The following is a 26,943-nucleotide window of genomic DNA, read 5'->3' as shown; positions in this document are numbered from 1 at the left end:
GTCCGGCATTTTATGTCGGTAAAACTGACAGGAAACTCAGAGAGCGCATATACCAGCATACTTATGCTATTAGGAACAATAAAACTGAAAACGCACTTGCAAAGCATGTGGCATCAAACCCTGGGCACAACTTTGTTTTCATGGGTATAGATTGCAAACAAAAGTCAGTGAGGGGAGGACCTATTTCTCTTTTACTAGAGATTTTGGAACTACAATGGCAATTAAAATTGGATGCCTTTAATTTGCCAGGGTTAAATGAGAGCTGCAATATAGCCCCTGTGTTAAAATATAGGTCTTTTCTACGTTGATTATTCATTTATGTGGTGACTTCCATTGTTGGAATTAAGACAGTTTACTTCATTTGAAGCAGTTTTAGAACGTACATAAAAATATACAAATTAAAAATACACACATTATTTATACACATCTATGTACTGTTTTTTGTATTTTAAGTTTGTAAGTTAATAAGATTTAGAGTCAGTAGGTATACTGCACATGCTGTACACACAAGTATACTTATTTTTATTTTTATTTTTATTTTTATTTTTATTTTTACTTTATATGGTTTTAAAGATATTGTGTTTGTTTTTGTAAGGAAGTGATGTATTTTACGTATTTCAGCTGAACTGAATGAGGCCGGCCACAGTATAAATTGTGGTTGGCGCCTTTTTTACTGTGTTTTTAGCCTCTGAAGAAGCTACATTGTTTCAGTAGCGAAAACGCTATTTAATTTGGTTTACAATAAATTTGCGTTAAGGCTTTGTGACTGCATTGACTGCCGAGCATTCTTTTTGTTTTCCCAAGTGTGTCTTTACGGTTTTGCAAGTTATTCAAGGTACTATGGCTAATCTGAGCACAAAGCAAGTATAGATTGCAGTTCATTTCTCCAACAGTCCTTTGTCTGTGTTATCTCTTCCTCCTGCAGCTGTGCGTGTTCTCATACTTCGAACAGAGCTAATTGTTCAAAATCATTACATTACAGAATATGACATTGTTCATTCATTTCTTCCTGACCTAGCAGATAATCACCTGCTTCTCAAGTACATTTCCAAAAGGCATAAACATGAATATTGCTGTGCTAGCAATTACTAGGTCAGAGGGCATCTTGCAAGTTTCAGAAAGCACACTGCAGTTTCAAAAGCATCTTTTAGTCTCATATGAAATTCAGTTGTATATAAAATAGTGCATATAAAATAGAATGAAAAATGTGTTAACTCATTTAGTTTCTAATTAGCATTAAGCACACACATTAATACATATTTATCTGACAATGGCAAATATCATGCTGCAGATCTGCTGAATTTATTAAAGCATAGCTCCAGAGATTTCTATGCAAGATAAATGGGCCTTCATCAAGTTCAAACACACACTTGATGATGTTGCAAGTCTGTGATAGTGTGGTGCTGTATTGCATTTTAGCCATTCTCTGTGCATTGCATATCAGTGTCATAAGCAATGGCTCCTGGGCATATCAGACAAAGCCGGTATGATGTCCTTGTGGGAAATGACTTCACAAAAATTGCTGACATAGGTTGGATGCATGCCAGATGTGGAAATTATGGGAACTACCTGGATGGCGCACAGATAGTGTACATAATAACCTGAATGTTGCACACCACTGACAGTTGTTGGACTGGAAACCTAGTTGGTATAGCTTGGCTGTGCAGACCAGGGGGGGTCTTGATTGATGATTTGAGTGCAGTCAATGCCCCCACATCCAGTTTTTGGTCAGACATCCTTGTCTTCTCTTGCCTCCTTCCTGTCTCTCCCACATCTCCTTTAATAACTCGTCATCCGCTTTCCTGCTCATGTGACTGCACTACCATAATCTGTTCTTGCCCTTTGCAACTGGGACTACTTTGGCTACTGCTCTGATGTCCTCATTTCTTTATCTTCCACAGCTTGCATCCTACTGTTTTTCTTTGGCACATCCTACATCACCCCAAGTTTCACAGCTGCTCTACCTTCAATGCCTAGGCTTCTGTGCCATATGGAAGCACTGGTTACACCTCTATTATTCTATACCTTACTTTTCAACTTCTTTGGTATTCTTCTATCATACACTACTCCTGCCATTTGTGCCAGTTGGCTACAGTGCCTCTGATTCTAGCCTTGACGTTCTCATTCATACTTTTCTTCTCGGTCACATTTTGCAGATACCTGAAGTTAAATGTATTCCATTGTTTTTCCCTTTATCTCAATTTTAACCTTCTTCTTAGTTTCCCCAGTTGCTGCCATGATCACAGTTTTGTTTGCACTCAGTTTCATTCTATGCGTCTTCAGTTTTGCATTCCATTTTCCAATTATTCGTCAAAGTTACTCTTCAGAGTTAGGTTGTAATGTGACATCTGCATACTACAACTTTGTTGATCTGCCTTCTATGACATTTTTGCTGATGTAGTCCATCACAAGTATGAATAGGAGTGGGCTTAGAGCTGAGCCCTGATATGCACCTACTTCCATGGTGAATCCCCTGTAAGTCTGAACATTACTTGTAATTTTGTAATTGGGTCCCCGTACATATCTTGCACTAATTCTATTAATGTTTCCAGGAATTTGAGCCATTGCAGTTCTGTCCAAATCAGCTTCCACAAGACCTTGTCATATGCTTTCTCCAAGTCTAGTAATACATAGTTGGATTAATTCCCCATCTCCAAAGTCTTTTCTGTTATCTGGTTTATTGCAAACATCAGGTCAGTTATTACTGCAAACATCAGGTCAGTTATATTGCATCATTATCTTAACTTTACTTTCTCGCACTCTGTATATTAATTTAACAGTCTTCTCCAGCACGTTCATGTAGTATGAAATGGGTTTGATACCACTGCACTGCCATCTGTGATATGCCTGTCTCTCTATAGCATGATTAGCACCCTCAGGAGCCATTTTCCCTAATGTACTTGACACTTTGATTATATCTGCAGCAATTTCATCTGAGTCTGCTGCTTTCCAGAATTATGTCTTCCTTTGTCCACTTTGTACTTCTTCTGTAGGGGGCTCTCCTACCTCTTTCATTGTAGGGTTTACATAATCAAAGTTCCTGGTATAACAAGGAATGTATGTGTGCCTTGTATATAATGCAATATAATTATATTCAGACTTCATCATCACTTGCTTAGCTTAAAAATCTATGCTATCATATTATTTTTGAATTTTAACTGATATAAATTTTATTGTTGTTTAGATCAAAGACAATTTTTCCTAAAGTGGAATTGCATATTGATAAAAAATTTGTTGACATGCATATTGTACTGGATGTCAACTGTTGTCTGTGATTGCAATGCATTTTTATTGTATACCTATTAATGTTGTCTATGCTTGATTGACTTGGATTGTGACTCAATGGACAAATTCATTTGAAAATAAACAAAATAAAATAAATAAGTGAAAGATCATCTCCATGTGTAAAATTTAATTTACTGAGTCCATTGATAATTGGCATGAAATTCACCTGTGGCAACTGATTGCACACCTGATGATATTACAGGACAATCACGTCTATGCATCTATTATTTATTTATTTATTGACATTTGATTATATTTTTTAACATTGTTAGTTTGGTTGGCTGGGGAGGTGTGAAAGGGCAGCATGATTAACTGTTTGTTCTGTAGGGTTTTAGTCAAGTAATGTGGAGAAGATGTCTCACTCTGCATGTGGTTACAGGTGAAATTTATTGTGAGCTCAATAAATTGCTATAGTAATTGTTTTTTTTTTTTGTGTGTGGGGGTGATTACAATAGGTTGTGTGCTCAGTGATGTGACATGCATTCATATCTTTGTGTGTTTACAGATTCAAATGCATACACATATGTACATTTGATTGTGTATGAATGTTGTGTCTCATATACGTTCCACGAAGCTGCTGCTTACATGTTGATCATTTAAAATTAGTCTAGAATATAAGCATGTTGGGGCTTTTCAATGATACTTTTGAACATATTGAAAAATCATTTTAATAAATGCTGCTTTTCTGTCTTTAGTAGCATGCCTAGCTCTCAAACTGTTAATATGTCTGTTTTGGTTTTTCAGTGATCTTCTAAATTTGGAACACTTAACTGGATGTTTCACCCTCGGCATGTGATCTTCCTTTTGTGGCATTGCTACCCATCTGCTTTTCTTTAGACATATGCTCAGTAGATTACTTTTGCAGCTCTTGACTATCATGATTATGACAGACTCTACTTACTTGGGAAATGACTATTTGTGACATGTTTTGCTCATTATCATAGTATTTTAATGTGTTTGCCTTGTATAGATATTTGCAATTCCTCCTATAACCTTTTCCTTTTTCTTATGAACAGCATGCATACTTTGTTTGGCTGCTTGACCAACTACTTTATCTTCAGGCTGAAAACCTTCCCATGACGTCTGCATTTTTGCTTTATCTCCATTTTATATATTTTGTAATTCTGTACAGTTTCTGTCACAGTACTATTTCTGCTTTTGATGATATATTTTTTGCATGTCCTTTGATGTGCATTTATTTCAGGCATCAGTATTGTAGTTGAAACAAATTATTTGTTGTTAAACCTTCTGCTCATTAACAGTTGTGGCAGTGAGACAAGAGTATTCATTTTGTTTAAAATTGTAAGATGACAATTTGCTTAGCTTTGCTCAGAGGCACCGGAAGCTGTTGAAGACTGGGGGGAGGGGGGAGGGACACTTAGTAATCTTAAAAGTGTAATTTTTTAAAACTATTTACTACTTCAACATAAGTTCACTTAGAGGACATTTTAAACTTACCCAATTTCCCCTTGTGTTGCTTGAATTAACATTTCCTGATTGGTATTGCCTATCCCATAGCTGATAATTGTATATTAGCCCTAGTGAGAATAAATGTGATCATACTATAGATAATTTGAGGATACCCATGTAAAGGATGCAGCATTTAGGAACTGCTTCTATCCATTAGTGGCATGAGGGGCAATCCTGGAGTACATTTTCTATTACCTATCCTTACATCCAAGCTGCATTTGAATATGGACAGATATGAGCTTTGTTTTACTTGAATGGATAGTCTGTTATGGAACAGTGGTAGACTCTGTGATATATAGCCATCTCTCCACAACATTCAGTTTAGATACCTGGCCTGAGTATTTCTGATGCCATTTGACTTGCTGATGTTCAGTAAGTCCATTTGTATTAGGTCTGAGGATCTCTTGTGTGCCAGACATGTCACCTCTAAGCACTCTGTAGGATACTGAATATAGTGATAATTCTTTGAGGTGGTCCATGCAAGAACTAGTGTATAGGACTTCTATCCTTTTAGTAAGGTATCTCGTTGGGTATTCCAATTGTTGCATGGGTCTGGACAGATACATGCCAAAGTGAGCATTATACAAAATGATTGATCTAATGAGGGCTTTGTAAAGAGGGACAATAACATCTCTAGATCTAGCCACAATCAATTTGTTTATAAGCTGTGCAATACAGAAAGACTTTCTTATGACTCTGGGCACATGTTGGTCAAAAGTTAAGTCACTGTACACACAGGTTCCCAAATTCCAAACCACTGGGTCATTTCTCAGGGGGCATTGTCAGTTTGGCAGTTCCCTGGAGTAGATGACTTCTCAAAGGATATGATAATGTATTTCTTGGAGTTTAGTTTCAATTCATGATTCTCGCACCAGTTATTATTTGGGACAAACCTTCCCGCATGATGGTTAAGTCATTTGGTGATTCAATAACTGCTCCTAGCTTGCAGTCATCTCAAACTTAGTCAGCCAAAGCTCTTTGGTATTTCCTTTTACTTTTGAGATGTATATGCCAAACAGAAAAAGTCTCAGCACCGAACCCTGGGGACTCCATTGGTGACTGGTTTCTTCCCCTATTTTGACCTCCTGCATCCTGTGAGCAAGCATACATGAGCGCATTCTTTGATTCACCTTCCTGATTGTAGTAAATTATATTCCTTGTATAATACAGCACCACTTGTTAGAATGTGTTTTAAATATGTAGTTTGGAGCAGTTTTCTAGTAAGCAATGAAACAAAATGTATGAACCAATAATGACAAAACTACCCATTTCAGAAAATTTCAACCATAAAAGGCCACTCAAACTTCTACCATTACAATCCACCAATATTAGTAAATATGCAAAATCTCTGCAAAAGTAAATCATTTAAGTAATTCCACGTTAAAAGGATCTGTAACTAATGAAGCAGTTGCTGCTAGCAAACAACTTTATATTTCATTGTTTCATCTACAAATAAAGTGCCTATTGCCCTTGAAGAATAAATTGCCTATGCTACATTAAAAAAAGATAAGCTAATACATTTGCAATGGGAATGGATGGCAAACTGATAACAGAAACATAGTTACTGGGTAACTCCTCCAAAGGAGGACATTCATAGGACTGCAGCATCCAATCTCTTTAAAGTACAACAAAGTACCGTATCAGCAATCCATCTGCATACTGTGGGAGTAGAATTGACAGCCTTCGGCATTAAAAGCAAGTGTACTACCTGTTGTGTTACTAACAATGCAAACAGCTTAGCATAAGTAGCACTAAACTTCTCCTGAAACTCTCTGCTCCTTGTAAAATCCACTTGACACTCAACTAAATCTAAGAAACTGTTCAGTCCAAACAAGCACCCAAATAAGAGATGGAACGCTGAGGAACGATGTAATGTTAGCCAAAATCTCTCAACTTCGCAGCACAAGAAATCTGAAAAAAGCCAAAATGTATTTGGGGAATGGAGCAAAGACCCAAAACCAGGTACACATTTTAAATATTGCTTGTATAATCTAAGAAAGTTGCCAAAATAAAGTGCTTTATGTTACCATGTGTTTCCTGAAAGATAGGAAGACTGAAACTTAAAGGGCTGTCATTATTTAGTGAATTCAGTTCTCATTGATTTGCCAGAAAACCACAAATTTTAAGAGGAACAGACCAAAAGTACGAGCCAAATATTCTGTGAAAATCTGGATAGTTGAGAGCTATGGACTCAACTCCCTGAATCACAAGCGGTGGTATGGGTTAGGCTTTTGTTTGAGCCTTAGTAACAGTAACCACCAGATATAAATAACCAGGGTATTTTACACACACTTACGCGCGCACACACACACACACACACACACACACACACACACACACACACACACACACACACACACACACACACACGGGAGCAGCATAACTCCTGCAAATAAAAGAACAAAACTCTCTTTACTGGCATGACTCTGGCTCTGGTAGCACTAACAGAACAGCGGCAGCATAACTCCTATAGCACAGAGTAATAAGAGAACAAGAACAGCTTGTTTAGTTAGTTTAACTTCCGCACGTGAATCCACGTTAGTGTGCAAACTCCACTTCATTCATTTTTCCTGAAAGGTCTTGCAGCTGTAAAAGTGGGGGTCTCCCCCTCCCCCTGGCTCTATGGTTCTGGCACCCATGGCTTTGCTACAGCTCTTTTACATGGCAATTTTCACTCTGGATAGTTCTCTTGGCTCGTACATTTGACTTATGATGGCAACACTAAGTATCTCATCTCTCAGAAGTAAAGACTTTAATGCACTAATCACACTTGTATTTTTTGTGTCTGTCAATATAATGATTTTGGAGGACTTGCAACAATATAGATATGAGATAAATGACTTCTTTAAAGTAAAAAGAAATTGTACCTATTTTGCCAGTGATAATCTGACACTGAGAATCCTAACATCTTTACCTTTGGATTGCTGTTATGATATACATCACACATCACATAACTGAACTGTTTTTTCACCTGAATCTACCTTCCTGTTATTGCTGTCTATGCCTGATTTTTCTTGGTCATGACTGCTTGGGCCAGCTCACTCATAGTGGCACACATCCATTTTGCCTAGTGCAGTTCTTACTTCTTCCAAACATTAGATAACTTTATAGAAATTAATCAATATAATCTATGATCATGTACATATATCCACTGTTAACAATCTACAGACTACCTGTCACACATAAAGCACAGTCCCCAGTACAACTATGTTGTGTATGTAAAATAAAGCAGCCAGAATATTTAATCTTTAGAAGAGGGCATATATTGTGTCATATAATTCTTATGCTAGAGCACAACTGTATATCTGGTACTTGTTTTTATTCAAAGAGTATTCATTAGTTCATCTTTTAGTAAATAATACTTCAGTCACTCCAACCAGTCTATCCCATCAGAGATGATCAGCTCCTTCACAGTTCTGTGGGAGTGGGAACATGCATATAAATATTATGGAGATCCTGTGTGGTATAGTGGAAGACCACAGGAAACACAGCATGACACCTGCCTACTAATGCACTGACAGTATAACAACTCCCCGTAGCAAATTCATCACTATTAACTAGGGCTAGAGAAGTATACAGGCAAAGTTTCTAAGCAAAGCTGAGCAAAGTGGAACTGGTTTTGATAAGATTAAAATCATGATTACAGTTCATAGTTTATAGGTTCATGGGCGGGTTGCTAGGCTAGTGGCCCTAAAGCCTTTATAAGCCTAGCCATGTTAATCCCGGGTTGCCCCAATTGTTCTTGGTTAGATGGATGTACTTTACAGGTCAGCACAGACTACCCCATTCATGAGGGACATGCGTGCAACCCCCAGGGTGAATTTGTAGTCACCCATCCATTTGTCCAGGTTGCACCTGAATAGGGTCATTGAGGAGCTCTGCTTCAAATTAACTTGAAGTTTATTCCAGAGCAGTGGCAATCTCTGGGACACCTACTGTCTCTCCAGCATATTTTGTTAATGTGACTGGCAAGGCTGAGATCCCTAAAGCAAGTGACTCTAGTGCCATTTGATTTGGAGATGTGCAGAATTTCCATCAGGTCGGGGTCAGAGACTGCCCTATAGGCTAGGCACAAGTCACCTCTCAGTAACCTGTATGATACAGAGTACAGTGACAGGGCTTTCAGTCTGTCCACATAGGTCATGGTATTGAGCCACTGTATCTTCTTGGTGAGAAACCTCTGTGGTCTCTCCAGTTGCTGCAGGTGTCTGGTGAGATACATGCAGAAGGGAGCATTGTACTCGGTTAATGGTCTGATGCCTTTACTTATGAGATGTGTAATGTAGGCTTTCCTTACTACCATGGAAACCTGGTTGTCAAAGTTCAAATTGCTATCAACCTGTGTTCCCAGATCTCACACCACCAGGTTTGAACTTTGAGGGGTGCTGTTAGTATTGTAATTAGTGGGGAATTCCACTTTGCCAAATGGGATAATAATGCACTTTTTTGTGTTTAGTGTTAGACCGTGACTTTGGCACCAGTCATTTGTTTGTGTTATCCCCTCCTATAGTATGTTAACATCACCTAGTTTACAGTTATCTGAACTTAGTAAGCCAAAGGCCATCTACTTTAGCCTGGACTTCTGAGAAATAGATTCCAAATAGTAAAGGGCCCAGTACAGATCTTTGCTGTACACCACTGGTGATGGGTCTACTGGTAGACATAGAGTCACCATCTTTGACAGTATGTGCTTTGAGCCAGTTAGTGACCCATCTAGTGATGTAAGCGTTAACACCTAGCTGGGAGAGTTTTTCAATGATACCAGAGTGGGGGATTGTGTCAAAGGCTATGGCTAGGTCCAGATAAGCAGCATGCACCATCCTACATTCATCCAGGGCTTTGGTGACTTTCTGAAGGAAGTCTAACAGGTTTAATAAGCACAAGCTTCCCTTAATGAAGCCAAACTGGGTTGGGTCTAGAGTTTGAAGGTCACCTATGTCCCTGTTGAAAAAGTCTATGATGATCCTTTCCATGGTCTTGCAGATGAGGCTGGTTAGACTTATGGGTCCATAGTTCCCAGGGCCAGTTAATGCCCCCCACCCCTTTATGCAAGGGGATTATAGTTGCCCTTTTCCATTCTGCTGGTACAAAGCCAGTTCTCAGGCTATGGTTAAAGAGAACAGCAAGTGGGACAGCTAGGTCCTATTTTAGATTGCTTAGTAAGCAACCTGGGATATTATCTGGTCCCAATGAGGCTGTGTTTTTGGCCTTGGAGAGCACAGATATGACTTCATCTCTAGAAATACTATGCAGAGAATGGGTGTCAGGTATGCTTTCGGGTATGGCTGCTGGGGATGGGGGGGGGGTGAAATTTACACCAAATCTGTCAGCTAACAAGTTGGCAATTTCCTCTGTATAGTGTGAGTGGTACTTTCTTCTACCAATTCGGCACATAGCTGGGACTCTTTTTTAGATTTTGGGCATAGTTAAAGAATGACTTATGATTGTCCTTGGCTACAGATGCTATTTTAGCTTCATAATTAGCTTTAGAGGACTTTACAAGACTTCTGATTTGTTTATTCAATATGTGGAGGGAATTCTACCTCTGCAGAGGTGTTTGCCTTTTGTTCTTGGACACCAGTTTCTTTCTTTTGTTATACAATCTGTTTTTTACTAGATGTCCACCAAGGTAGCTTGTTTGTTCAGGAGGGCCTGATTTTAATCCCATCAGATACAACTGAGTCTATACAGTTGCTAAAATTATCATACAGGGCACTTGTGTACATCTATGTATAGTATTCATAATTGCCTGTGATTGCAGGGGGTATAAAACTTTTTATATCATCACTTAGTAGGCTGTAGTTTGCTTTGGAGAAGTTCCTTAAATTTTTTTTTTTTTTGCTCCTTTGGGGGTGTGAGGTCCAGTAATTACTTTGAATGAGACTGATTTATGATCTGACCTTTAAAAGAGAAGGCATCATACAGGGGGCAGTGCAGTGACCAGCCATGTTGGTGAATACTATGTGAAGGACATTAGAGCCACTTGTAGGGGTGAAGACTATCTGTTTCGGAGCATTTGCATTGACAAAGTCCATGAATCTCTAGGTCAGCATGTTTGAGCTCATGTATTTTACCTAGTCGGTGGAGGGATAATTGACATCTACCATGACTAAGGTGTTGATCTGTATGTCAAGTGACTCCAGTAAGTCCAGGTAGGCATTGTGCTTCTCTTGGTTCATGGAGGGGGACCTATAGCTAGCAATGATGTGATAGGGTGTTTTGCCTGTAGTTAATTGGGCATGGAGTAGTTTGAGAGAGTCATACTGTTTGACCACTCTGAAGGTGTACTTGGCTTTAATGAAGATAGTTACACCACCACCTTTGGTTCTTTCATGCTCATTCTGAGGTCTGAACGTGTGGAGGGTATTGTAGTCTTGCACAGCTGGGGTGGTCTCTGTGGCCTTGAACCATGTTTCAGTGAATGCACAGACATCAGCATCTTCCAAGGCAAGGAGAGCTTCCAGGGAGGGCAGTTTTGTGTTTAGACTCCTAGCTTTAAGCAGCAGAACCTTGAGTTTGTCTCAAGTGGATTTTGGTATGTCGGAAATTTCATCATTTTGACATTGCCTAAAAAAGGCACTATGGGGGAGGCAAGCACATTGGCCAGTATCCAAAAGCCTAGGGAGGCAGGTGCAGACCATCTCTGGCAAAGCTGCATGGCCTGTCAACCCTGTCTTCCCAGGCTGACAAATACGAGATTCCCCCTGGAATGACACCAGAAGCTAAGCTAATTGAAGTAAATAATTTTTTGTTTATATTGTGGTATCATCCTTGGTGAAGGTTGAATGCTGCTTAGGGCTAGGGTCATACCCACCTGAGACACATAATTCAAGAGTTCAGTCATGTCACTTTTCATATAGTCCAGGGAGGTATAGTCATTCACCTCGATATGGACTATGACAGAGTCATAACAGTACTTGATGTGAGTGACCTGAGTACATGCATGATCTGACAGATCCTAGCACCTGATAGGCAGCTGACTGTGACCTTCTCTTTGTCCGGCCTGGTGAGCTGGACATCTGTGTGCCTCACGATGGAGTCTCCTATGATCAAGACATTAGGTTCTGAGGTATTTTTCTTTAGGGGATTATTTGGTGAGACACTGATATGTATGTTATGTGCAGTGTGGTTTCTATAAATGTTGAGGTGTATGCAGATAATTTGTGCTTGGAATGTCTCTGATCTTTTCATAGGCTTCTGGTGAGTACCTTCGCATATGTGGGTTTATGTGTTGTGTCCTGAACTTGTGTGAAAGGTGAAGTGCATGAGATGAGAACCTGTTTGATGTCTTGTTTTTGTTACGTGAGAGGATTGTTTCCAAACTGATAGTGTATTACATCTCTTGCATACAGTATTTGTTGTTTGTTTCAGGACTAAGTGGTTGTCAGTATACATGAGGCAATTACTACATTGCATCAGGATGCCCAAGTCAATCAGACTGGCTGGAGATGTGGTGGGAAAGTGACCATCCATAATAGCAAGTTTATACCGTAGTACTGTTGGGAAGTGGGTCAGTTTATGATGTAGGAATAACAGAGGGGTTATTCTGTTGAGGGTTTAGGGTGAAGAGCTGTGGCGATGCTGCTCAGTGTGCACTTGAGTTGCCTGCAGAGCAAGAGAGGAATTGGGAGTGTTCTACTGACAGATGTCTAGGAAAATGTAAGTTTCCAGGCATTTGCAGCTATACAGGGCAGCGCTAACCCCCATTGTGCGATGTGCAACTACTTGCAAATGTGAAGCTTAAATACAGTTGAAATTCAGTTTTAAGACAAACTACCAATGGGAATGCCCCCAAACTTAGCCTTTCTCCAGCAAGCCCCAACTCAGATGGAACCTGAGCTATACACATGCCACAAGAGTGCAGGGAAGCCCTTTTAATGTAAAATGGCTGGTTTAGAGCACAGTGGTAACATTCTAGAATCAGTTAATCAGAATCTAGGCTATGCTATATAAGGCAGTAGTACAGAATTTCAAAGTGCAGGAAAAAGGAATGCAGGCATAATCAGCAAAAATGAAACAACAATTCAAATAAATACAATTAACAAAGTACACTAAAGGCTTTGAATATACTTATTTTTCAGTTGTTTGCAGTGGATGCTTTGGACTTCAGTTCACATGCACTCCAGATCTCTGGCTAAAGTCACCAAACTCTGAGCGGTTCTGGTTAACTGACAGTAAACCCTCGCAAGCACAAGGCTTAAATACATGTGAAATTCAACAGTACTAAGAAACTTCCAGTGGGAAAGCCCCAAACTGAGGCTTAGGGGAGAAAAGCTCCACATAAAATTAAACATGTTGCAGATTACAATAAAACATAGAAATATAGTTACAGTTGCATAGATAGCTAGAAGGCAATGCAGTAACAATCTTGGGCATTGATTTAACTATGATATCTAGAACATTTTAGAGAACATACATATTGACCAGTTGAGTGGAAAGAGGAGGGGTACACTGGGACTGGCACAACAGGGGAAGAAAGCGGTAGGTGTGATTAGAGAGGGTTATTTTCGACATGAGCATAACCAGCAGGAGGAGAGGTGTTGTCTAAGAATTTTTAGAGTGTAGGGTACGTGATGGAGGTTATTGTGGATGAGAGGGTATTCCAAAGTTTGGAAACAGTGAAGAATAGAGCATTTCACCGGCTGGGAGGTGGGGTTTGTCTACTTTAAGCAGTGTTTTATTTTCTGATCTAAGAGGTTTATTTGGTTGGTACAGTGATAGTAAGGAGGAGAGGGAGGGATATGCTGTGGGTTTATATATAATTTTATGTGCAGTAGTTAAGTGTAGGTAGTTGAGATAGAGTGGTAGCTCTAGCCAGTTTAGTTGTTGCAGCGATGAACAGGGGTGTGATGAGGATCTAGCATTTGTTGCGAATATGGTGACCTTATTGTAACATGAGTCAAGCTTTGTGATACTTGTGAGGACAGGGGCACCATATAGCAGGGATGGAAGTAGAAAGGCTGAGGCTAGAGTCTTTTTAGCAGTGTTGTTGAGGTAATAGCTATGCCTATAAAGGGTGCCCAGTTTCTGATGTGTTTTTTTTTAATGTTATTGAGTATGTGGAGATCAAATGTTAGGGTTTCATCAATAATGACGCCTAACAGTTTAGTACCAGAGACTACTTCAATGGTGGTATTATTTTGGGAGTGGATAGAGAATTCAGTCCTATTTAGGGAGGTTGTTTTTTTGGGAGTGAATAGGATTAGTTTAGTCTTGTTTGGGTTGAGAGCAAGGTAATTGTTTGACATCCATTTTTCAGTGGATGTAAAGGCATTTTGAGTTAGTAGTTGTAACTCAGAAGGGGTTTTAGCAATGCAGATGATTGTTGAATCATCTGCATATTGGATCACGGTGCCATGTGTAAGGGAGTTATGGAAGTTATTGATGAATATATTGAATAGAAGGGGGCCCATTATGGAGCTTTGGGGGACACCTGTGAAGATGCTGAGGAAGGGGGATTGCTGCCATTTAGTTGACTGATATCTGCCAGAGAGGTAGTTTGAGAACCAATTTAGGGTTGGGGGTGAGAAACCTAGATTGAGTTTAGAGAGTAAAAGGGAGTGTGAAATAGTATTGAAAGCTTTTAAAGGGTCAGGGAAGAGTGTAGAGATGATCAGTCCGGAATCGTGTGCTCAATTTACTGTACCATAAAGGAGATGAGAGCTGTGTTTGTGCTATGGCCTGGTCTAAAGCCATGTTGGGTTGGAGTGAGAAGTTGGTTATTAATTAAATGGTTGAGAAGTTGGGTATGGAGACATTTTTCTAATATTTTTAAAATGGGAGACAGGATAGAGATGGGCCGAAAGTTGGAGATGTCTGAATTTTTGTCACCTTTGTGCAGAGGATGAATGCATGCTTTCTTGCAGATATTTGGTATGTTGGATTCTTGGATTGATCTACTGAGAAATATACTAACAGGGTAAGCGATGGAGCTTGTGGATATTCTTCTTTCTTTTTCTTTTTTTTTTTTATCAAAATTATTTACTGTTTCAAGGGTCTTTCATGGTTAGGAAGAAGAGAGGGTGGACCATTGAATTATCATTGGCCACGCCTTTAGTTAAAACATATGGAAATTAAAATACTTGATCTCTGACAGAAAAGGTAGGAGATCTGAATTGGACTATATAATTCCTGGATGTTGTTTCAAAAGGAAACCAGAAAAGTGGGGGGGGGTAAAAATTAACAATTCCAGATGTTAAAGGAGGTCCTTACCTTGATGGCTTGTGCAGAAACTTCTAGAGCAATGGTAGATGGGGATAGTAATGTAGGAGATAGCCCAGGTGATCCATCTGAACCATAATCTCACTGGGGGTCAGAGTGAAGAATATATTCTACAAAAAGAAATTATTTGTAATGTTAGAGGAACCTTTGTGCTGTCTGGGGTAGTGACAAGCCCCTTAGTATCCCGGGGGAGGCCATTAGGATGTGTGTGTGAATATGTGGAAGGCACTTCATATGTATCCTTACCATAGGGGGAAGCATCGGTAAAGAAAACTGTGGTTAACAGGGAAGATAAAGAAAATGGTTTGTCCTGTCATATGTCCTAAGGTTACAGTACCAAAATCCAGTAGCACCACCAAGGAACGCTCCAGTACACAAACTAGAAGAAAACAAAAAAGGAGCGTAACACCATAGACATAAAAATGGAACTTTAATACAACAAGAACAGAATAAGCACTTTCGGCATGTGCCTTCCTCAGATCCAGATATGTCCTAAGGTTACAGTACCAAAATCCAGTAGCACCATCAAGGAACGCTCCAGTACACAAACTAGAAGAAAACAAAAAAGGAGCGTAACACCATAGACATAAAACTGGAACTTTAATACAACAAGAACAGGATAAGCGCTTTTGGCATGTGCCTTCCTCAGATCCAGATATGTCCTAAGGTTACAGTACCAAAATCCAGTAGCACCACCAAGGAACGCTCCAGTACACAAACTAGAAGAAAACAAAAAAGGAGTGTAACACCATAGACATAAAACTGGAACTTTAATACAACAAGAACAGGATAAGCACTTTCGGCATGTACCTTCCTCAGATCCAGATATGTCCTAAGGTTATAGTACCAAAATCCAGTAGCACCACCAAGGAACGCTCCAGTACACAAACTAGAAGAAAACAAAAAAGGAGCGTAACACCATAGACATAAAACTGGAACTTTAATACAACAAGAACAGGATAAGCGCTTTCGGCATGTGCCTTCCTCAGATCCAGATATGTCCCAAGGTTACAGTACCAAAATCCAGTAGCACCACCAAGGAACGCTCCAGTACACAAACTAGAAGAAAACAAAAAAGGAGCGTAACACCATAGACATAAAACTGGAACTTTAATACAACAAAAACAAGAACAGGATAAGCGCTTTTAGCATGTGCCTTCCTCAGATCCAGATATGTCCTAAGGTTGGGAACTGTAACAAATATAATGTCTTTAAAATTGGATGTATGTTGCAGGGAAATATAAAGGCTGGTAAGGAATATTGCCAGTGTCTACAGTAAGGGATCCTATGAAAAAGAAAATTGTAGCTAGAAGAACTAAAATAACGGGGAAATGTTATGCCTGAATTTTCAACATGAAAACATAACTGAGTAGTAGTACCTAAAATAATTCCTATGAAAAATCCTGATTCTGTACAGGAATTGCTCAAATATAATTGTATCAGTTTAGATATGGCTATAGTTTTGTAATGCTCAGGCACTTGGAAATGAGCAAACAGCAAGTAAGCCCTGACTGCTAGATGTTGATATCAGGTGAGAGAAGTGAATGGTTAACCATTAGTATATGACCACAGTATTAGCAAACTGAATGGATTGTGACAAGCTCTAGATGATACAGAACACCCATCTATTTAAATGTGATATTGTGCCTCTTGGAGGCATAAGGGACACCTTGGTTAAAATTTTCACAGAAGAGACAGGTTGGATGGTATTCATAGGTTCATAGGTTCATACTAGGCTATCTGCCCTAGGGCATTTATAAGCCTAGCCAGAATGTGTTTGGCTTTCGCCACCCATTTTAAATTTATTTTGCTATGCCCTTTTTCGAGGTTAGTATACTGTGCCTCTGTCTAACAGTGACACAGAAGTGATACCCGGGGTAAACCTACGATCTCCCATCCACTCATCAAGATTCCTCTTGAAGAGAGTCAATGAGGGACTCTGCCTAACCTGGACTGGGATTTTATTCCAGAGTGAAGGGAGCCTCTGGGTTATGAATCTGTCCCTCCAGCATGTCCTATTTATTTCAGTGCTGAGGTTCAAGTCTCTCGAGTGCGTAGCTCGATGGGATTTGGATTTTCTGAGGTGCAGCATGTCCATTAATTCTGGGTTGGACATGGCTTTATCCGTCAAGCACAGATCACCTCTGAACAGGCGGTATGCCACTGAGTAGAGCTGGAGTTTCTTTAACCGGGCAGCATATGGCATCTGTTTGAGCCCTTTGATCCTCTTGGTGAGGTACCTTTGGGGTCTTTCCAGTTGCTGCAGGTGTCTGGTAAGGTACATCCCAAAAGGGGCATTGTACTCAATTATGGGCCTGATGAGGGATGAGTAAAGAGGCACGATGACCTCCCTGATCTAGATGTGAATCTCTTCATGATTAGGTGGGCTATATAAAATGTTTTTCTAACCACTTTGGCCACGTGGTTGTCAAATGAGAGATTGCTATCAACTTGGGTCCCCAGGTCCCTAATTACTTCTTCTGTACTTAATGGATTACCACCTATGTGGTAATTTGTGGGCACTGTTTTTGCCAAAGGGATGACTATACACTTTTTGGCATTTAGCTTGATGCCATGGCTCTGGCACCAATTGTCTGTTTCTATGAGGCCCTTTTGGAGGATGCTTGTGTCGGCTGGAGAGTTGATTATGGTGCCCAGTTTGCAGTCATCTGCGAACTTGGTCAGCCACAGTCCTTCCGTGTTGGCCTGTATCTCCGAGAAATATATACTGAACAAGAGAGGTCCCAGGACTGAGCCTTGTGGGACACCACTTGTAACTGGTTTGGAGTCTGACATGGCTCCAGCAATTCTAACCATGTGGGTTCTGTCCTTGAGCCGGTTTGCAATCCATCTAGTGACATAGGGGTTTATATTTAAGCTGGTGAGCTTATCTATAATGCCCGAGTGGGGTATTGTATCGAAGGCTTTTGAGGTCCAGGTAGGCTGTGTGGACCACCTTCCCCTCGTCAATGGCCTTGGTGACTGTTTCAAAGAAATCAACCAGGTTTAAGAGGCAGGATCTGCCCTTAACAAAGCCGAACTGGGTAGGATCCAGTGTCTGTAGGTCCCAAATATCTTTATTTATGAGGTCCATGATGATCCTTTCCATAGCTTTGCAGACCAAGCTAGTCAGGCTTATGGGGCGATAGTTTCCAGGATCTGTTGAGGCACCACCTTTATGGAGAGGGACCACTGTTGCTGTACACCACTCTTTGGGCACATATCCTTAGTAAGGCTGAGATTGAACAGTAGTTTTATGTTTGGGTTTAGCTCTTCTTGGAGTTCATGTAGGACGCAGTCCGGGACACCGTCTGGTCCCATTGATGCTGTGTTTTTTGCTTTGGAGAGGGCGGCTCTTACCTGAGCATCTGAGATGTCAGGGGGGCAGCACTCTGCTGGATAGATATTTGCCCTTTTGGCAGGGAGGGGGGGAGAAGTTTGCACTGAACCTGTCAGCTAGGATGTTGGCAATGTCTGTGGGTTCGGTGTATTTTTTGTCATTTTGGACTAATTCTGAGCATATCTGGAATTACCACCCAGGTTCCTAACATAACTAAAGAAAGCCTTGTGATTATCCTTAGTGTCCTGTGCAATTTTTCTCTTGAAGCTGGCCTTAGACAATTTTATGAGTGCCCGTAGTTTTTGCTAATACTGATCAGTGATGCCTTCCCTTTTTGGGATTTTGCTCTGTCATTTAGTAGCTTCCTCCTTCTATTGTATAGTTTGTTTATGGCTGGGGTCCACCAGACAGGATGTCTGCCTTTGGAGGATTGGGTCTTGGTTTTATTTGGGATCGCATGATCCATGCATTCCTAAAGGTGTTCATAGAATGCGTTTATAAAGGATTCTGCGGTCTGGGCCATATTTTCCACAGGCCCGAGGGCTTTGAAGGATTCCACCTCGGTTTTGAGGAGTGTGAAATTTTCTTTAGAGAAGTTTTTCACTGTGGTTTTCTGGTAAGGGGGTGGAGTAGGGATGTAAATATCCAGTGAGATTAGTTTATGGTCTGATCTTACCAGTGAGGGATACACTTCTGGTCTGGAGCATAGAGTCCCCATGTTGGTGATGATCAGGTCCAGTATGTTTTCCCCTCTTGTGGGAGTGGTAACAAGTTGTTCCATAGCATTTGAGTTTATAAATTCTAGGAACCTTTGGGCTAGTATTGTAATTGTAATTGTAAAGCATCTGGAATTTAGATAGATTTAAGCTGCGGTGGTACAGCTGTAGTGTTGTTGCCTCACAGCAAGAGGTTCTCCTGTTCGATTCTCGGCTGGAGTGCCTTCTGTGTGGAGTCTGCATGTCCTCCCCGCAGTCAAGTGGCCTCCGAAAGACATGTGTCAATGGGTGTGCCTTCGCTGAAGGTTGGGCATCAGGCTGGCAGCTCGGCACCATAAAAATCGACTGCCAATCATTAGCGGACTGGAGTTCCACTGTGGCGACCCCTAACCGGGAAAAGCTGAAAAGACAAACAACAACACAAAGATTTAGAATAATTAGAAAGATCTCAGGACCAACTTGTTTTTCTGTTTTGTTAGGGATAAAAGGGAAAAGGGGGATATAGCAACCTATTTTTGACACTGCAGGAATTTTTGATGAAATTAGTCTGGGCGCCTAGATGCAGGGGTGACCCCCCTCCCTAAAATTTTTGAGAGAAGGTCAGGCAAAAGGAGAATATAGGAACCTGTTTTTGTGGACTCCTTCTTTCTAGGTACATATTTTTATAGCCTTGCTGAAATGTACATGGATGGAAGCTGAGAGGTTTTAATTTCCATGGCATTCATGGTCTTGCTTCTTTGTATTATTAGATGCAGATGAGTGGATAATTCACAAATGCCCCAAAGTAGGCAGAGCCATCAAGGGGGTCATTAAAAAGATGCTTAAAGGAGATACTGGAAGTATTGTAATGTCAAGCCAGAACATCTGGAAATGGTGGAGTCAGGGCTAACTGGATGAAAGGTGTCTACCCCTATATAAGGGATGAGAAAACGTCTTGATATCTTCCTAAAATTTGGAGTCAAAGAAAGAATTAGAAAATTGCTTAATGAATCAAAACCAAGAAGGAGTAAGGATGTCTTGGGGCTTCATGAGATAGTACAGCAGTGCGTACTCATGTCTCTTAAGGAGATACTTGGATCAGCTCTTTGGAAGGCATTTGGAATTTGCCTCTGTGGGGATGTTTGCAGTTAAGAAGTCCTCCCTTGCCCTTGGAAAGAAGTGTTCTCATATGAATATTAAAGGACCCCAAAAGGTCTTTAGGTTCATTTTCATAACACCTCTGTGTTTCCTGGAAAGAATGTGAAGGAGAGAAGAAAGGCTTAATTCTGGTGGTACCTAGGGTTTTGACATCATGTTTGTAAGCTGCAGGAAAGAGCATCCTTCGCTGATGCTCTGGAACAAGAGGAGCCATCAAAGGGGCATTAAACAAAGATGCATTGAGGAGCTAGTTGACATAACATAGTGTCATATGGAGATATCTGATAACAGATCCAGTTTGTCAGATCCAGTCGGTCTAGTCAGAGCCAGTTGGTTGTAAAGTGCTCTCCGTTGAAATTTTTGAGATGTTCCACAGACACAGAGGTTGGGGGATATTGAAGTTCCATCTCACAGCCCTCTAAGGTCTAGAGGAGTATGCGGATAATAGACAACCTCAGCGTGGAAGTATCTGGTGTGAACTCACTAAAATTATCCACAGTGCCGGGCTACTGTTGGTAGGATGGATAGGGGTGCTTTAAACACCAGCTCCTGGTTAGTGACATAGTCACCGCCACCATGCTCCGTAAAATCTGCATGCTTAACTGGGAACCAAGGGAAGTGGATGCTGAAGAGGAAAGCCAGGGAGATCCTTCTCTTATCTATGATAGATCCCAGAATGCCAGCTCTCAGCAACTGCACCCTCAGGGAAAAATTCCCCCTTGGAAATAACCACCCTGGAGGAAGAGAGGATCTGAACAATGGAGACAATGTTCACACCAAAAAAAAAAAAGGGAACTGGAACTAACCTTCACACGGCACAATGATCCAGCCTTTGAAGCAAGGTTTCAAACAAACAACTAAAAACTGGGGCAAAAAGGTAGACTCAACAAATGCCTCCATGCATCTACCATAAAGCAGAATTTACAAGATTGTCATGCAGGGGCAAGGAGCACACCCCTCAAGGCAAACCCCTCTGGAGAAAGCCTAACAGAAGAGAGGAGACAAAGGTCCAAAGACAAGGAACATCTACAAAGAATGGTCCCATAAGCTTAAAAGGTACAAATAGTATGACACTTTTTAAATATTACTCTTACAAGCTTAGCAAGTTGAAATATTAACGGGTTTTGTATTAGCATGAATTTTTTGAAAAATGTGAAGACTGAAACTAAAAAGTCTACCATTATTTTCTGACTTCAGTCCTCAATGATTTGTGGGTGATTTGTCAGACAGCCACAATTTTATGAGAAAAAGGTCAAAAAGAAGAGGCAAAGATCTGAACATTACACTAAGATCCAGATAGCCAGAAGGCACTGCAAGGAATTGACTGCAGAAACAATAAATAATGAAGCCATTGGATCTGAGAAGCACCATGGATCTGAAGAAAACCATACCGGTCCAGTAGTTCCGACTCTGAAGGAGCTGGATCTAAGAACTGACAGCTCTCAGTGGACACCTGGCATCCATTGGGTCCTATTCTTAGGATTCAAGAAAGCGGAAGGAAAAAAAAATGGTCAGATCAGTCAGATCTGATGGTGGGAGACACCAGGATCCAAATGAATCCGCACATATATTGGATCCTAGTAGAGAGTCCCACAGCAACAATCACAGATAGTAGGATCTGAAGACCTAGGATCCAGTGATGATAGACAAGCAGAAACATCCCAGTGGACCAAAACCTGTTAGATCAGAGAATGATCTGCTATCTGATATATGCTATAGTGACCTCAGATCTAGGGGATTAGATCCTAGATCCTTGTTACATTATTTGAATGTTTTTTTTTCTCTTATGGGGCATTGAGCCCCGAAAGAAACATGTAAAAGAAAAGGCTCTAAGGTGTAGAAAGCCAAAGCGCCCGAACCCAGGATGTGTATGCTTCATGATCTTAGCCCCAGTCGGCTGGATCCAAAGACTTGGGATCCGATGAAGAAACTAGCTAGTCTGAAAAAAATTGTAAGACCGATCCTGTCAGATCCGAGAAGGACAAGGGATCTGAAGGAGGTCAGAGGAATTTTGGATCCAAGGAATGTGATCCGAAATCCTCTATGGTAGTTCCATTTCATTTTTTTTTTAAGGGAGTTGAGCCCTAAAGAAACCATAGACACTGTCTAGAAGGGTGCAAATCTATATAGTCAATACAAGAACAAGTCCAGCACAACATGCGATTATTGCAGAAAAGGAACTATGTCATGATCCTCTGACCTTCACCTAGAAAGAGATCTTCACCCTTTCAGTCCATGCCAAATACTGCAAGGCCAGTGAATGCAAAACATGCACAACACCGACAATCACTCTGCACCAACCATAACCTCTCCACAGCAGTATGAACCAGATGTCACTGTAGAGGCCATTAGGCTCCACAGCCCAAAGGAGCTACAATCCCAAGGTCATAACATGAGATTCTTTCAAAAAACAAAGTAATAGCTAAGGATTAACCTCACTGACGATCTTGAACATATTCTGTCAGTCACGTAATAGATCTGCACTGACTTCATTTGAACGGAGCAAGGCATTCCAACAAACAGACAGAAGAAAGTCAAGGCTCTCGCACTTCCCTACGGAAGGGAAAAAAATGCTATAAAGGAAGATACACAAGCAAAGAGCAAGCCCTGAGACTGCAGACTGCAACCGGGCAGAGTTAGCAAGTATAAAAAGCAGCAACAAAGTACTAGCTGAGAGAAACAAGTACTGCCAATTGGAAAACCTAAGTAAACAAAGTCAATAAATTTAGATAGTGATTTATAGCCACAGACTGCTGCCAGGGAAGGAATTAAATAGTACTAGATAAAGGAAAATCTATTGATTTAAATAAAGAAGTTTAAATAAAGAAATATAGAAAAATGTAGACAAAAATACCTACTTTACGACTCAAGAATTTGACATTATTTATTTATTTATTTATTTATTTATTTTTGACATTTGTTGACTGAGTTAGTCTTACTGGGAAATAGCCCTTTTTTCAGCAGAGACCCAAGGAGAAAGACTCCAATAGAAAAAAAGAAACAAACATATATAGCATGGTAAAAATATTCCAAAGAGAAGATGGTATCTAAACTAAGCATACATAGTACAAAGTACAACAATATCAGAGAAAGCATACAAAGTAACATAAGTCAGAATAATGTACAACATATACAACATGATAGAGTGCGGTCAGTTTTGTACATAAATAAATATAAATATCATAAGAGGTCACATGCTAGTGGAAGCTATAGGAGAAGCAGAAAGATTTAAAGACATTAGTATATACAGGGGTAAAGACCTATGTGAAAGGCCAGTGACCATACAACAGGTCAGGGAAGATGAAAGAACAGACAAACAGCATAGTATAAGGAAGCACAGAAACTGTTAGCAAAGTATAAAGAAGCAGCATAGAGAAGTGTGAGAGATAGACAGCAAAATTGTATGGAGGGAAGATATAACAGGTTGGCTCATAAAGGAAGTAAACTGTAGAAGAATGAAAATTCTGTTAAGTAGGGTGATTACTTAGGCAGGACCAAGATTTATAGAGGCTTTCCTTCAGAGTTGTTTTTAAAGGACTTAGGGTAAGTGATAGATCTGACACTTAAATTAGCTACGGAGTAACTGTAAAGGAGTTTACCAATATTTGTATTTGGCTTATAGACTTGAAGCAGGTGTTGTTGAGAGCTACAGAGAGCATGGTTAGGAGTGTAAGGTTGGATAAGAGTGGAGAGAGAGGGGCATGAGAAGGGTTCATGTAGGATAGAGTGTGCCATGAGTAGCTGGGGTAGTAGAATTTGGTGATGAAATTCCAGACAGTGTAGGCTTTTTAGAGTAATGCAGTGGTAGGTACTATAAGGTTGGTTAGAGGCAACTCTTGCAATTTTATTATAGGTAAGTTCAAGTTTGGACAGAAGACTGGATTGGAGATTAATGAGTATGGGGGCTGCATAGAGAAGTGTGGGAAGTAGAAATGTTTGTGCAAGGGACAGTCTTGAAGCATTTGTGAGGAATTTTTTATCCCTGTATAGCAAGCCCAGCTTTTGATGTCACTTTTTAATGCACTGATGAGTGTGGAGATCGAACTTTGGTTGGTTGTCAACAAGAACATCAAGAAGTTTAGTGTGAGGTTCAGTGGAGATGGTTATGTTGTTGAGGGAAGAGACAGTAACGTTGGCTTTGTGATGTTGGAAAGTTGTAAGGAGGAACAGGAGAAGTTTGGTTTTCTACGACTGCGTGAAGGAACTCTTGGGTGAGGGTATGGAGGTGACTGATATCAGAGCAGGACATTATTGTAGAGTTGTCAGCATATTGAACAACAGTAGAGAGTGGGCAGGAAGAGTAGAGGTCATTGATAAAGATGTTAAAAAGTAGGGGTCTCAGGATGGAGCCTTGGGGTACCCCTGTTTGAATGGGTAGGAAGGGAGAGAAGTTAGATTACCATTTCACTGCCTGGAATCTACTGGAAAGGTAGCTTGAGAACCAAGATAGCACAGAGTTGGAGAGGTTTAGTGAAGTTAGTTTGGATAGAAGTAATCTATGAGATACAGTTTCAAAGGCTTTGGAGAGATCAAGAAAAAAGCAGGAGACTAACTTATTGTTGTCACAAGAATTTGCAATAGTATCTATGAAGGATGTCAGAACAGTAGCAGTGCAATGTTTTCAGTGAAAACCATACTGTGTGCGTGTTGGGTGTGAAAAGATTTTCTTGTATAAGGTGGTCAAGAAGCTGGTTGTGAATGCATTTTTCCAGAATTTTAGATAGTGAGATAAGATGGCAATTGGTCTAAAGTTAGAGGGTTGGTTGAGTTGCCACCTTTATGCAAGGGAATGATGTAGAACTTTTTTCCATATGTTAGGCACAGTGTTTTCTGTAATGGATCTATTGAGTAATATGGAGATGGGGAAAGTGATAGAGTTGGCAGCAATTTTTAAGAATTGAGGAGGTAGATTATCAACTGATGGAAAGCAAGTTTTAAGTTTACTCAGTAGAGAGTTAATATAGGCTGTAGGGATGGGTTTAAGAGAAAATATGGAAGATGACGTAGGTGTAGAGGGTAAGGGTGGGGTGATATTGTCATTTTTGGTAAGGCTGCAGATAGTGTTAATGAAGAAGGTATTTAAGAAGGTAGCAGTGCAAGTGGTAGAGTTAGTAGGGCAGGGGTTAGGGGATGATGGGGTCCCAGGATGGCGGTGTCAGTGGCAGAGATAGTTGGGCAGAGGTTAGGGGATGATGATCCCCCAGGATGGCAGTGTCAGTGATAGAGCTAGTAGGGCAGGGGTTGGGGAATGATGGACTCCCAGGATGTAGCAGATTAACTGAGTGCCAGAATTTTTGTGGGTTGGAGTTGAGTGGTTTGTGGAAGATGTTTTGTTTGTTTATTTAGGATTACATTTTTTGGCCAAGTTACAGAGCTCTCTATAGGTTTGAAAATCAGTGAAGGATATGCATCTTTTCCATTTTTTTTACACACTAGCTGTCTTATTCATGAAAGTGTTGGTGGCTTACATTAGCCAGGGGACATAATGTATTTTTATTCTTAGTTTTAGAATTAGGAATCTTCCATCTTGCTACTTAGGTGGCAAACTCAGACTGAGGAATTAGAGGTAGACAAGTGTAGTGCATCATGGCAAGAAGGAGAAGTTTGGGATTAGGATCTAAAGTCCGCAAAATGTGTCCGAGTCGCATCAGTGAGGAAGAATGAAAATAACATTAGATATACAGTTAACAAAGTGCAATACAGGCTTTAAATATACTTATTTTTTGGTGTGTTTGCAGTGGATGCCTTGGATTTCAGTTCAGATGCACTCCGGATCTCTGGCTAAGGTCACCAAACTCTGAGCAGCTTTGGTAAACTGAGAGCAAACCCTCACAAACATGAGGCTTAAATACAGACAAAATTCAACAATTTTAAGACAAACTACCAATGGGAAAGTCCCAAACTGAGCCTTTCTCTAGCAACCCCCAACTCAGATGGAGCCTGAGATGCACACTTCTGCTGCAAGGGTATAGGGAGGCCCTATTAATGTAAGAGACTGGTTTAGAGCACAGTGATACCAAACAACTTAGATTAAGCAAGTCTGAATCTAGCCTATGCTATATAAGGCAGTAGTACAGTAAAGAAAAAAAAATGGCAATGCAATCAGTGAAAATGAAGCAGCAATTCAAATAAATACAGTTAGCGAAGTGCAATACAGGCTTTAAATATATATATTTTTCAGTTGTTTGCTATGAATGCCTTGGATTTCAATTCAGATGCACTTCAGATCTCTGACTAAATCACCAAACTCTGAGCAGCTCTGGTTAAGTGCTGTTAATGATAATAATGTGACTTCCTGTAAATATTCTCTAAATATCTTGGATTTGCACTTAACACCTCTATTTTTTGTGCAAGTTGTACTAAACTAAACATCTACAAGAAATCAAATGGAAGAAGGGCAAAACACGAATGTCAATTTTTCCAGGAGAGAAGTACAGGAGTTACGTTCCCTTTAAGTTTTTATTACATTGTGTTTTACATTTCTGACAAATATGTGGAAACATTCACTACATAATGATATAGTTATAGACAAACAGTGGGGTACTCTCTGGGGATCCATGATGTGTTGTGCATATATATCTGTCAGTTGTAGACCTTCAGCTATTAACAGCTGCTATGTTAACTGGTCTGTGCTGTCAGTGCTAGTATAATTTATAACTGCACATAGGATGGCAGCATACAGGGTGTTTTCCCTACACCAATGTCATATTAGTGAATAACTTGGAATAGTTTCAGCATCTTCTGCCATGTCAGCAGAAGCTATTTTAATATTCT

This window comes from Protopterus annectens, chromosome 9.part0 (genome assembly GCF_019279795.1).
Source record: "Protopterus annectens isolate FY-2018-M chromosome 9.part0, PAN1.0, whole genome shotgun sequence".
Lineage (NCBI taxonomy): Eukaryota > Metazoa > Chordata > Ceratodontiformes > Protopteridae > Protopterus > Protopterus annectens.
Note: the sequence above shows the minus strand (reverse complement) of the source record.